Raw genomic sequence first — 13,957 nt, 5'->3', positions numbered from 1 at the left:
GCACGCGCCGCGGCGGGGGGAGCGGCCGTTGGAGCCGCGCCTGAGGCGGGGCCGCGCGGCCGTTGGTGCCTCGTGCTGCCTCGCCGCGAGGATGTCGCCGCCGCCATCTCGCGGCCCGCAGGGAGAGGGTCGCTCCGCCCGTTGCCCTCAGGTCCCCCGTCAGGCATCACCGTGCTATCAGAGCCCGTAGCCATGACGGTGCGTGACCCACCACCCTGTGGCCTGGCACCATTGCGCAGGGCCCACAGCCCGGCTAGGCTGCTATGGGAGAGGGAAGCCTCCGTGCTGACTGAGCCGGGCAGCAGTAGGAGCTGAGAAATGAGGCGACAGTGCAGTAGCCAGGCTGTGAAAGATGGTAAGAGACAAAAAAAAAAAAAAATGTAATTCATTTCCCTTGATTCCAAGCACTGCTGTGAATCGCAAGTATGTCTTCAGAGGTGCCCCAGGCAGCATTTGGGGGAAAATAATTTTTTCACCTCTGCAGGGTTAAGAAGTACCAAAGACATTCCCAAGCCAAGAGTTTAAGGGATATGCATTAGCAAAATGATTTTTAACTCATTCCAAATTCAGCAGCATTAACATATTTCATACTGAAAATTGCACTAATGAAGCCACTCAATTTGCTTTTTGTCAATGCATGTATTTCTGATTGCCCATATAAAAAGTCTAGGTGCTAAGCTGCTGAGCTACAGCTTTGCTCATACTCATGAAGGATTCCTTGAGGTGGCAAAGTTAAAAAAAAACAAACAAACAAAAAAAAAAAAAACTCCAGATCATCCATTTTACCTGATTGTTACTTGCAAACACAATACTTTGTCCAGAGAAATAAACTCCAGCCTTGTGGGCAGAATTAGCAATAAAAGTTTTTTCATTCCAATAACAAGTTTGGTGCTTGTTTTCAAGCATGGATCAACCACTAATCTGAGCAAATGGATTATGTAGTTCATATACACTGCATCTGGAAAGATGCGTCAAAGACCTTTTTGCCATACGTGCATAGTCCATTAAAATACATCACTCTATGAAGCATTAACCCTGTATTTCTGCAATGTTTCCATGACTGCCTAATTGTTCTGAAATTCAGTTTCTAGGTCATGGTCAAATATAGAAGCTGCAAAATAGTAACAGTACTATTTCAAATTATTTAGCACACTACTGCCTTCTGCATCTGTTGAAACAAGGCAAGACCCACAGCGGTCTTCAGTAGCACCTTCTAGGTAATTTCTTCTTTAAAACCTTTAAGAAGTACGCTTTTCTTAGCACAGGTGAAGAGTGACATGACTGTTTAAAAGAGTACTCCAAATAGCTTTTCCAAGCAGGTTATCTAGAACATAAAGCTTAACATTAGGCTTTAAAAAAGAGTTGGAGAGATGTGGATCCAGAGACATTTTCACACTTACCTAGGTAACACTATAAAGCCCTTTCTTTTGAGATCTTGAATTGTAGATACTCAGCCTCACTCAAGCAAGTGACTAATTGTGGCAGCTTTAGCTTTTCTACCACAGATGGCTTTGGGTAAAGTTTTATCTTAATATTCTGTGAAATTACAGTATAGGCCAAGTTGTCATTAGAACCCTTTCTGTATGAGTTTGGGTAAATGAGTTCTATAGGTACCTATGGATGTGGATGGAGAAATGTTACCACAAAACAGACCAAAGAGAGGTAAAGTACATGCTGAGAGGTAATGTGTGAAAAATCTCCCAGAGCTGATAAATTCTAGAGAATAGTAGACCAGTTGAATCCACAAGTAGTGATACACTCAGTACACCAAAAGTTTGCCAGATCTGTAAAAGGCCACCAGCACACACTAGCATCAACAGGTTGTATAACTCTGACCACATCCAAGGAAGTGGTGATTGTGGCTACGCAAGGCCTAAAGCATCATAAATACACCTGATAGAAGAAAGAATGCTTTAAATGACTTTCCAGGCACTTATCTAGAAGCTATTGGTGTGTCAATATGAACCTCTGCTTCCAAATACACGTCTGGGGCCAGTCACCTAACTGTTTCTCAAACTCAGGTAAGTATTTAGTGATTGTATATGTGTGATTGAACCATGTGAGGAAATAAGTGAATGAACTGTGAATAACTGTTAATAACAAGAGCTGAATTCTATTAATAACAGCTTAAATAAAAGATGTCTTAGTATCAGTGTGATCTGACTTGATGTCCTGTAAGTGAAATAAGTAAAAAGAGGATTTTACAACCAAGTGGTAGTAATTTTGTCAAGTGCCAGTAGATGGCAATATCATGCTATCATACTCTGTTCAAAAATCCTGACTTCGGGGTAATTGGGCAGCCTATATATTGTTTGCTATGAAAGTGGCTCACTCTTAAATAATTTTATCAATAGGAAAAAATGTATATGCATTATATTGGTAAGGCATCTAGTACCTACTTCTGTTTAGTTATTTGTAGTACTTCATTCTGTATATGCAGTATGTTCCCTGCAATACCTATGTTAACTTAGTTTTTACTTATATTAGATACCCCACCACCACCAATCTCAGTTGTTAGCTGGAATTGCAAAGTCACAACTGCTTCAGCTGGGAAGAGTGTTGACAGAGCCAAGTGTTCCTCTGACATAATCCTATATATTGTAGTATTAACAATTGATCTGTCAGAGTCCTGTGGGTACTGATAAGCCTTAGAGGCCCTGACCAGCTTCATGTGAGGCCTCTAGCTCCACCCTCCACCCATCAGCTCAGAAGCACCATTACAGTTCAGCCCAGGACTTCAGTCCCTGCCCAAGCTCACCATCAGGGGACCCAGAAGCCAAGTATGCTAACACAGCTGGCAGGGCCTCGCCAGTCCTGGCCCAGCCCTGCAGTACCCCAGCAAGACAGTCAGGTTCTCCAACCATAGAATCATAAGGTTGGAAGGGACTTCTGGAGATCATCTAGTCCAACCTTCAGCATAGTCCATATGGGAATTGAACCTGGGACCTTGGCATTAGCAGCACCACACTCTAACCAACTGAGCTAAACCTGCCCTCGGATGCAGATCATCAGGCGAGCTCGTGGTCATGAGGTAGGTCCAAGCTTAAGCTGAGAAGACAGTCCCCAAGTCATGCTCAAAATGAGATCTGGTAAAGATCATCAGGCAGGTCCATCATGACAAGACAGGTCCAAGATCAAGCTGGGAAGTCAGTCCTTGAGCAAGGGTCCAGATGAGCAGGGTCCATGGCTATAGGCATAGCTACAGCAGAACTGAAGCCCCTTATTCTTCCCTCAAAGCTCAGCCAGGGGCCCATGCTGAGGCCTGAGCTTAAATGGGATGCAAAGGTCCACAGCCTTGGGGAGGAGGGGAGCAGGTGGAGGGCCTAGGTGAGGCTTGTCAGGCTGTTAAGGCGTATTAGTGTGGTAAGAGCCCTGACAGAATCATACTTCTCTTAATACAGCAAGAATCAAAAAATGGAAGATACTTTATTTACCTGTATTTCAGAGCCCTTCCAGATGGTGCTGTTCCCAGTATGCTTTTCCTGAGTTCACTGAGGCATATGAGGCACATTCCTCTGAATGTGTCAGGGATTTCCTTGTATCTTTTTATCTTTCATGACTTTTCAGCCTCTTGTGTCTTTCAAAATGTGGCTTGTAAGACAGCTGATCTAAAGGCAGTCTGAAAATGTAGTCTCAGTGCCCTTCTCCAATTCTGGATGAGGGCACATTCTTCCCTACTCTCTTGTACAAGCGATGACATTCATCTTACCATAAAGTGAATAACTTGCTGAACCAGCAGAAAACTATTTCCTGTCTTTTAGAAGATAATTTTCCTACTGGTTTAGTACTCTAAACAGACTTGCTGTATGGTCATAAAAATGCCAGAAATGGTAGAAAGAAAGCAGTGGGAGGAGTTACAACTAGGGGTAGGGTAGAAAGCAAGACCTGCCCTTTTGGCAACAGTTAGCCATTGGAATATAAGTACACTTAGTCTAAGTTTATACCCTGGCACACATAATCAGATTGCATCGCACAACCTCTCTCTCTCTCTCAATTCTAAAGTCAACTAATAAGTTGAAAATCTTCCACCACTCATTTCTTTCGCAGCTTCATTTGTGGCCTATGCTTTGATATGTGACTGCTATTGTTTCAGTTATCTTAACCATTAATTTGCTTCTTCCTTTGACCTAATATGAGGGAGAACATTACACTGCGAGGCTTTTTTATTTTCCAAATCTCACAAGAGGGACTTCTTTCACTGGATAAATGTTTGTTGTTTCTGTAAAACCTGCTGGCTGTCTGGCTGGAATGGCTTGTTCAACAAGGAAACCATCTCTGCCAGTTAACACTGTTACCTTTTCTGTTGCTGAAAATTCAGAAAGAGCACCTCCCTTCATATTTCAGTGGCCCTTGCAACTAGCTTTGATTATGTCCAGCAGTACAACTATACATTATTACACTTCCTTTTCAGCACTATTTTATTCAGATCCTTTATTTCATATGTTTCCTTCCAAAGTTTTATCTGGTTTAGGGTTCAAGTATTTTTCTTCCTTTACAATTAGAGAGAGCCTTCTAAAGCTTTCTGCATGGAACTTTACAATATAGAAACAACTTTTAAAAAGAACTCATTCTCAAATTATCTTTAGCAAAGGTATGAAGTTTTTTCTGGGCAGTAACATTTGTGTAGAACAATAATAGAACAAATTTCTTCTTTGTTTCTCAGTAGAGATTCTGTTTTAGGTTTTGTGTTCATAGTTCATGCCTAGATATGAAGAGTTCTGGGTCATACATTGTAACCTTAGCCTTTGCTGTTCTTTATGTGTCACTCATTTGTTACCCAAGTTTTGCTGGAAATTCAGCCTCAGTTACAGGCACAAGCATATCGAAGCAATATACTCAGATAGTCTCATCATTAATACTCTTACAGGAAGGGGATTTTTTTTAGCAGTACAAACATCATATTCATGGACTGGTTTTCTATATCATGCCTTCATTTTACCCAACAGACAGTCTCTTGAGATGGCAATAGGATTTAAAAATAGAAGATGTCATTTAGCTCTGAAAAATATGATAAAATGGCTAACACATTCTTTGTATCTGGTACAAAGAGTTATCTGTGCAAATACCCAATAATTTTTCTCATATGTAATATTGCATTTTTCATTCCACATTTTAGTGACCAGAATTTTAGTGTGTTATTGTGAACACTTCTAATATGGCTGTAATTTTTAACCACACATTGTTTTGCTAAAGTTTTATTCACTTGGCATCCACTTTTATAACTGCATGTTCTTTTTTTTCGGTGGAGAGTCCAGGAACTTCTACAGTTTGGTAAATTATGAAAGAGAAAGGACTGTCGCCTCTTCCTGGATATGACCAAGCGGTTGCATGTGGGCACATTAGAATGTGTTAAAAAGTTACTGAGTCTCAGCAGGAAGTTATTGCCGAGATGCCTTAAGACTATATGTGTGCTTTTAGTCCTGCAGTGTGAAATCAGACACAATGGCTCCTTCCCCCCAGACCGTGTCTGTGTTCCTGACTCTACCTTTGCATTGTTACTGATGGTTCTCTAGCTGAGGAGTGAGTTAGGTCCCAATGAGCAAAAATTGAACCTAATAAAGTTTTTAGTATTCTCTCAGATCAAATTACCAAATCAGCTCAAGTGCCCGCTCACATGAGTGCCAGTGCCAACACAGCAAGGCAACAGATATGCATGGCAAGACAGGGTGTGTCAGTTCATGTCAGTTTAAGCTACCATAAACCAGACTCTAATAAGAAACAGTACAGTTGAATATTCTGTCCTGAACCATAGATTTTGCCCACCTACAAATAGGGGTGTCATGTAGATTTAACAATGATCAAGGATTCCTTTAAAAGTTATACAGTAATTCCTGATGTAATAATCTACAGATTTGACAGAATCAGTGGTCCTATGTCAAGAGAGCTCCTGAACAGAAAAAAAGCAGTTTTGTTCAAAATGAAAGGCATTTTAAAAGTGATTTTAGATCAAAACAGAGATTGTCAAAAGAGTTTTCCAACTCAGAAAAAACTGAAGTATACCTCGCTGATCACTGCAATTGTTTCTCTTTCTCACCTAACCCATGCAGGGGTTTTGCAGTGTTGAAAACCTGTAAATAACCTGCCTATAATAGAAACAGATGCTTACAAAATTCTGAATATTTATATAAATCTAGCAAGCAGGCCAGTTAAGTATTGCCTTAGCTTTCTTTAATGTTGATTGAAATTATTTTCTCACAGGTTCCCTGTCCATAATTAATTAGATTTTTCTTTAACAAATGCCTGTTTCTGTGGGTTTCATTTCACACTGTCATCCGGATGCTTATCACACACTATTTGTAAGTGTAACAGATCTTGTTCAAAGGCTTTAGCTTGCACCAGAGTTTCCTTTAGATACAGGAAATATGCAGAGGGATTCTGTAAAGTACCGTCTCCATTAGCCTTGGAAATGTGGCGGATGCATTGCATAAGCCAAAAGCCATCACTTAGTTGCCACAGGCTTTGTCTTGCTGTGGAAGTGCTTTTACTCCTGTCCTTTATATCCACTTCTACTTGCTAATATCCACTCACTGTGAAAAACAGACTGAACCTGTTACATTTTCCAGAGTACTATCCATTTCTGCTTAAGGTTCTATTAAACTAGAGTAACTTTGTTTAGTTTATCGTAGTCTACACAGAATCTGTTTCTGCCTTTCTCTTCACTCCCCCTTTTTTGCTGTTACACTTCCCTGACTGGCTGGGCCTTCTTTCTTCCTCATCCTGTAATGATTCTTCCTTTTTTTGCAACAAAATTTCACACACACAGCTGCCAAAATAACTCTTCCTATCCTGTATCTACATTCTTCACACAGTGCAACCTTTTATACACATCCTTCAGAATTCTGAGCTGTCTGAAATTAGGTCTGTTTGCTGTAGCACCTTCTGCTCAACTATCTCTAACTAAGGGACTATTTCATTTTTCCTTCGGTTACCTAGACAAGGAAGAGATCTGTTTCATGCACTGTTTTGTGATCTTCATGAAAGTTTCAAACAAACTAGAATACAGCAGTTGGATAGATTACCTATAACTATCAGTAAGTCCTTTTTTGGGCAGCATAGAAAACAGAGCTAGACCTGTTTTGATGTCCTGCATTAATTTTCCTGTCTTAGTTTACTCCTCATTCTGGAGTGTTCTTTGGGCTAAGTAAGAATATTCTAGGGAAGCCAAGGCTCGTATCTTGCAGTTCCTAACTAGTCTTCCAAATCTCTGAGTCTGAAAATAGCTGGGTAGAGGATTTGCTTTAAATACAGAACTGCAGATTTTATTTTCCATCTATCTCTGCATGCCTTCCTGAAATCTTCACTTCCAAACTTCAGGCTGTTCTGGATAATTTGATAATAATTAGCAAATCCCTTGCTTCCAGGAGTCCAATGTCTAGTAATATTTTGTTACTTCAGATTTTGAAGAGACTTGTCAAGTTTTGATGAGAATTCTGTATTTCTGGCCATTGCAGATTTGACAGTATCATATCACCAGAATCCATGAGCTGTACATGGGCAAATACCCCTTAATTGTCATGTAAAGTTAATAAATAAACCCCTTCACACTTAGAGTATTACTTACCATTGGCATACACTGAAAAGGAAATAGATTTGTCTTAGCTTCTGAAAAGAATTGAGGCAATTAGGAAAAAGTTTGGTCTCTTAAAAAAAACAAACTCCTTGATACTTTTATATCTTTTCCCTCAGACACCAGGATTAGTGGCTGACTTTGAAGGGCAACTGACAAAATTACCCCACAAGGTAATCCCCCAGAGAAAAGCTGACATAGACACATATGTAGAGAGTAACAGCAGGATTTGCTGATCAGCTGGGCAGACATCGTAAGACAGCTTGCTAGCCTGCAGACAGATGCTGAAAAGAAGCAAAAGCACAAATTTTAATGTAATGGATGACAGAGAAGCCAGAAACCAGTCTCCTGGAACTGGATAAAAGTGCCAGACTAGCAGTTTGTGCCAAAGCGATACTCTGTTACCATCCCCACTTCAGAGAAAGGGAGTTGTATATTTGCAAATAAATAAGCTGTTCAGCAGAATCCTGACTCCTTCACCAACTAATTTTATGAATGGGAGATGCACCTATCAGACGCTGGATGTCTGCTGCTGTTCTCCAGAGGGAGATTGGTTCCAGAGGGCATTAAGTCTGTTTTTTGAGACACCTTGGCAGAGATCTCTGTCACGAGAGCTTTGCTAAAGTAATTCTTCCGTATCTTTAACAGTAAAGGCCACATGTATGCGCTGCTCACACGGATCCTCTATTTGTTGGAGCGAAAACACAAAAAGGTTAAATTATCTGTTTTGCTTTCTTATTTTTACAGAAGCTCCTGCTTCAAAGGCAGTTATCTGACCATTTGGTCCCACTACCATGAGCAAAGTATGAGTGACTCAAGTATGTGGCACTCCTTAGGCAGAATATGTTCATTAATTAAGTAGTGCAGTGCAGACAGAGACTGCATCATTCTGTAACAATGGTCAGACTCGGATTTTTGTAGTTAGTAGTTTAAACAACAACAAATCATGTTGCTCTGATGATGTGTGTGCCTTCCTCTATTAGACCTGATTTGTATGGTGAGGACAGGCTACTGAAAGGAAGAGAAGAGAAGGGGCTGAATTGTCCCCTGAGAGTTTATTAAATTTGTCCTTGTAAAAAAAAAAAAGTGAAATATTTTGTCTGTGGGGGGGAGCAGAGTCATAACTGTCAGGAACAGCTGGAACATATATACTGTGTCATTTCTTTTTTGTGGTACTGAGTTTTTCTGCTTGGTGTGGGAATGCTACAGAGGCATGCTAGCATTTTGCTGAGTAAGTGTGGTGCGAGCCCCATGTGTAAACAGGGATCAGTCACTAGATGAGAGAAAAGGGCTGTTCTCCCAGGGACTGTGGCTGTCTCTTGTATGCACCTCAACCTCAACAGAGTTCTGTAAATTGAATGTGGGAGTAGAATTTTAATTAGACACTTTGAAAATATGACCCAGTTGAATACATATATTTGATGGATGAAAGAGAGTGCAGCTATTGTAAACCATAAAACATTTCTTACCCTGCATGTAATTCCTGATTCCCGTGATTCCTAGATGATCGTGTGATTTTTTTTTTAGAAAATAAGTTATTATATTATGTACTTACTTAGGGCAATGGAATAGGAACTTAATGGAAATACAGTTGCCTTCAGCACCCAGCCATTCTTTCTCGTTGACAGCTGTGCACTTCCATAGCTTCAGTGGCTGAAATAACAAAGATATGCTCTGTGCTGAGGATATGCGAGAGCAGAACTGAAGAAGATGAGGAAGGATAGGGAGGTTGGAAAAAGATGCAGAGGCAAAAATGCTCATTTCAGTGGGTTTGTTAGGTGCATGTTGTAGTATGTCCATAGAAACAGAAACACCAGAAACAACAGTTGGATGGCTAACATCCAACTTTTTAAAATTTAACATAGCTGAGTACTATAACAAAATATTATAGCAAAAAATGCAGGTTGTGTGATGAGAGACTATCTTCTAAATCAGGATGTGTTGCAGGAAATGCTTAGTGTCTTCATTTCAGTTGCCTGAAAATGAATTCTTAGAGCAACACAGGGAGAAGGAGAAAAAACAGTATCGTTGTGTATGTAAAAAGGTAAAATAGAGAAGTGATTTTAATTCTGTAAATGAGTATTAGTGAAACTCCAACTATTAGAGTAGCGGATACCAATTCTGGTGCCATATTTCAAGAGGAAGATGGAAATAACTGGAGACAATTTAAAGGAGAAAACTATTACTCAGACACTGGAAAATGTTCTCATCATTATTTGGTATCTTTAAGGTCAGATTAGGTAACTTTTTAGAAGATGCCTTTATCCAGATTGTGTGGGAATGTCAGTCTGGATTACTGTGGTGTAATCTTCCTGGCATGGCATCTATAAATTTGTGAACAAAATAAATCCTCTTGATTCTTCCCATCTACTCCATCCTGGCTGATCCAAATAAAGTGGGTGTGCTCCAAATAAAGAGAAATGAATTAAATTAGATTAAGCCGTATGATAATGAGCTGTACAATTTGCGTAGTTTAGAGAGTTTAAAATTCCTGTAAACAGGCTGTAGAATACAGAATTGTTCACTGAAAAGAGTGCTATCTGCATCACCCTCCTTCAATAGGTCATACTCTGCTGTTATTACTGAAACTGAATATAGTACCTTCACAGTATTTTATTGGAACTATTCAGAGAGGAAGGTACCAAGCAGGGTCCCTGAGTGAGGCAAGCACATTTGAATTCATACTAGTATAAAAATATGATCATAGTTAACCAGAGCTATGATCATAAATAACCAAATATCACAAGTGGCTCAAAGACAGTATTAAAAAAAAATGTGTATATAGAATTTACCTACTGGACTTTGAACTTCATGCTGTATGTTTAATTTTTTTCTCTGTAACCATGAGGTTCAGCTCATGAAGCAATTCATGAGGGCTTCTTAGCTTATGACATTATTGTAGGAAATGTCACAGCATAGAAAACACTATCAGACTTTCAAGATTCAGTAATACTGGTTCTGATCTCATATAGAAAAAAAGAAAAATTTATCTGAACTGCAAGACATTTTGATTTGGCTTTTTTCAGCAGTAAGGCATTTTTGAGAACATTTCCTGTAGCTCTGCCTACAGCATGTTCAAAGAGGCAGGTACCATTGGCTGAAGTTATCATTACCAAGCAAAACCTAAGCTCTTTCAGGGAAGTGATTTGATAACTTACGTACAAAGGGATTAAAAATGAGACAAAATAAATCTAAGCAAACATACTAATTTCATACTTTCAAACCTTTCAGCATTTCAATAATATTAAGAAAATAATTTTTCTTTTTAAATGTTTTTAAGTCAGTATTGCCTCTGATTTCAGCTTATGTGCTCAAGGCAAACTTAAAATCCCAAACTAAAAGCTAAAGGATAAATGTAAAAGCTGGAGCTAAAATAGAACACCACAAGGATTTTGCAAAAATATTCAGCCAAAATCAGTTTTTCTCTGCTCTTCTTTCCTTTCACTCTCCATTCTATTTCCAAGCTCAGCTTACTCTTTATGTATGTTTTCAAGTATGTTTTTTAAAACAAGGACCCTGACATTCACCATCTTGATGAAGCATATGTTTAACTAAAGGATTTTGTAACGTTAAAATGGTTGACAAATTTGTGTATGAAGCAGGGCAAAAATGATAGCCCACTTCCTCCATGAGGGCTAGATAGCATTAGTTTTTAAGTCTGCTCTTGTCCAACAAATATGTAATCGATACATTATCAACACAATGAAAACTGTTAGGGGAAGAAAATAACGTTATTTGCTAGTTTAATGTTTGGAGCACAAATACCGAGAAGACAAGCACCTCTCATAACAAACATTAAACCCCCCCACACACACACGTGTTCTGTTTAATTATGATTTCTGCCTTCTGTATTTCCCCTCAGGTTACTGGCACAGTAAGTAAACTGGCACAGATTTTATTTATTCTGAATATGCTGAGCTGTAACGTGCAAGTAGTTCAGCAGGTGCCTCTGGAGCAGCTGAACTGCTCCAGCAGTGAGGAGACAAGAGCCATTTGAAAGAGGAGCAGCACATCTAGCTGGGAATAGAACCACTGTACCCCTCCCTGTCACCATGGCTACAACTCAGCATGCATTTTTGGCAGAAGTGCCAATTTAAGCAACTGCTGATTACTTATTACTGTCCTTGGATCACCTCCTTCATTGGTCAGGTACAAGTTTGTGGGAGGTCTCATGATTTATCATATCAGGAAACTGGTCCTGATGCAGCTGAAAAATAAACTTTTTTTTGCCTCATTATTTTGCAAACAATACATTTTTTGATGAAGTTAATCATGTAGCCACACAAACATATTATGCCTGTATAATGGAGGAGGTGGCATAAGGACAGGAACAAGTGGCTGAAGAGATGGAGACCAAGGATGATTTAAGCACATTATCACTAAGTGCATGCAAAGACTGGGCCTGGAGTTCTCTTTAAGGCTGTGGCTTGCTCCTCCATGGTGATACTGCTTCGGTCAGTTCAGCAGTTCAGGGCCACCCAGGCCTGGCCCTCCATCTCCTCTACTACCTTGATGCAAGTGGTTATGCAGCTGCACCAGGAACTGACTGGGGAACCTATATGTCTGAAAAATGATCCAGTAAAAATGGAACTATAGTCCACTATATATATGATACTATAGGGGTAACACATGAAGCATTTTGCAATTAATTTTATTTTGACAGACCAACATTTTAAAGGCTTCAGATTTAAAGGGTGTCATATCTGTCAGAGTGATTATAGTCAATCACATGTAGAAGGAAAGTGTTACTTCTCCTTCCTAAAAAAGTCCCATGGGTGGATGCAGCTCTCCAAACAGAAGCATTACAAAGCCTTGTTCAAATGCCTAGTACTAAACATGTGAAGCTGTTAAAACTTCACTCTGGATAAAGGGTGTCTAGATCTGAATAAAAGTGATAGTAGATTGTGTGGCTGGGAATTAAATAATATTGCAAGGCTGCATAAAAGTCACTTATTTTCAAACAAAAATCTGGTGAGATCGGAGCACATTCAAAATAAACTTTTATAGTACTTTTGTTGTCTCACATCTGCTATGACTCAATTTTAATTCATAGAAAGATCTTAAAACTACTGATAACAGAGGATTGGTAACAGGAATGCTATGAATTATATACAGATTTACTTACATGCTTATGTAAATATACTATGTATCGGGCATGTATTTATAAATTCTATATGATTTATAGTGTATATTCTATTAAATACAGTAAATGCAGATTGCCACAACATTTTTGCTCTAGTTCTTAAAAAAGCAAGCGTGGTTTCCAGTTCATCAGATTTCAGCATTGACACTGCAAGCCATTTCCAGCCCACCCTGCAGAAGTGCTCTCATGCAGATGTGAAGGGTCCTCAGCGAGTGCTAAGGTCTCTCCCAGACCTGTGGTTGCTAACTGCACCTTGCAGACTGGGCTCCACCAAGTGTGCACTGCCAGTGGCACGTGGGACATTAAAAACTACCAACTGGTAAAAGCTGTTGAAGAATTACTGTATCCACTTTACATCTAAATCAAAGTTATAAACAATTTCTTAAAAATGAACATACAAGTTCAAGCTGCCCCATCTTTGAAAAGCTAGGTCTCACTGCAGATGATCTCTTCTTTCTCTCTAATTTCCATCGTGAAGAGAAGCACTACCTCCAAGGATACGAGCAGTGTTCTAAGTATCTGCAGCGAGATTCTTTAGTTGTAGCAGTGGATTGCAACCTGTCTCCCTGAAGTAATTTCTGAATTGTTTCTAAAAAGACTGCAATGATTTGACCAGGAAAATCAAGTTTATTGCCAGTAAATGTATATGGGGAAGCACACTGCCACTGAAAAACATTTAGATCTGCAAATGGAAAAAAGTTTGGAAATGTTGGACTAGGCGAATGATGGAAGCTGAAGTGGAGGTCTCTGCGCTGGCAGCAAGCAGGCGCTCAGGACTGCAGCCACTCCGCTGGCTTGGGCTGTGCCTCAGTCACCAGGCCAAAGCCCCTCTCTGCCTGCCGCGACCATCCCTGTTCGGGGTACAGTCGTCTGCTGAAACAGGACTTCACCTACTGCCCTTCCTGACAGTTGCATTGAGCTCTGCTCGCAAAGCTCAGGCCTTGGGGTCTGAGCCCTGCAGGTGACGAAGTGCTGCCTGCTGAGGTGTGCCAGGCTCGGGGCAGGGCAGAGACCCTCCGCATCCCTTCCCTGCCAAAGCCCGAGCCAGGGGCCAGGGGGGAGGAAAGCCCCAAACCTGGCTGCGTGCTCCTGCACCCTGGAGGTACCAGGCAGCGGCACCGACAGCATCGCCGGGGCAGCAGCGGCAGAAGTCGCTGTGATGCGGCAGAAAACGCGAAGGGCAGGGCAGGGCATCCCCCGGGCCATGCCTCGCTGCAGCGCCGGGGCGGGCGGGCTCCGGCGGGCGG

The 13,957-nt window shown here is 40.5% G+C and overlaps 1 protein-coding gene across 1 annotated transcript in view; it reads right to left on the bottom strand.

The window, feature by feature from the left end:
• Positions 1 to 13,957, bottom strand: part of LOC146587330 (ras-related protein Rab-39B-like) — a 266,005-nt gene that overhangs the window by 116,355 nt on the left and 135,693 nt on the right. The window lies entirely within an intron of this gene.

The sequence above is a fragment of the Rhea americana genome, unplaced genomic scaffold (assembly GCF_003343005.1).
Source record: "Rhea americana isolate MKP2758 unplaced genomic scaffold, rheAme1 scaffold_6, whole genome shotgun sequence".
In the NCBI taxonomy this organism is placed as follows: Eukaryota; Metazoa; Chordata; class Aves; order Rheiformes; family Rheidae; genus Rhea; species Rhea americana.
Note: the sequence above shows the minus strand (reverse complement) of the source record. Positions and strands in the feature narration are given on the sequence as shown.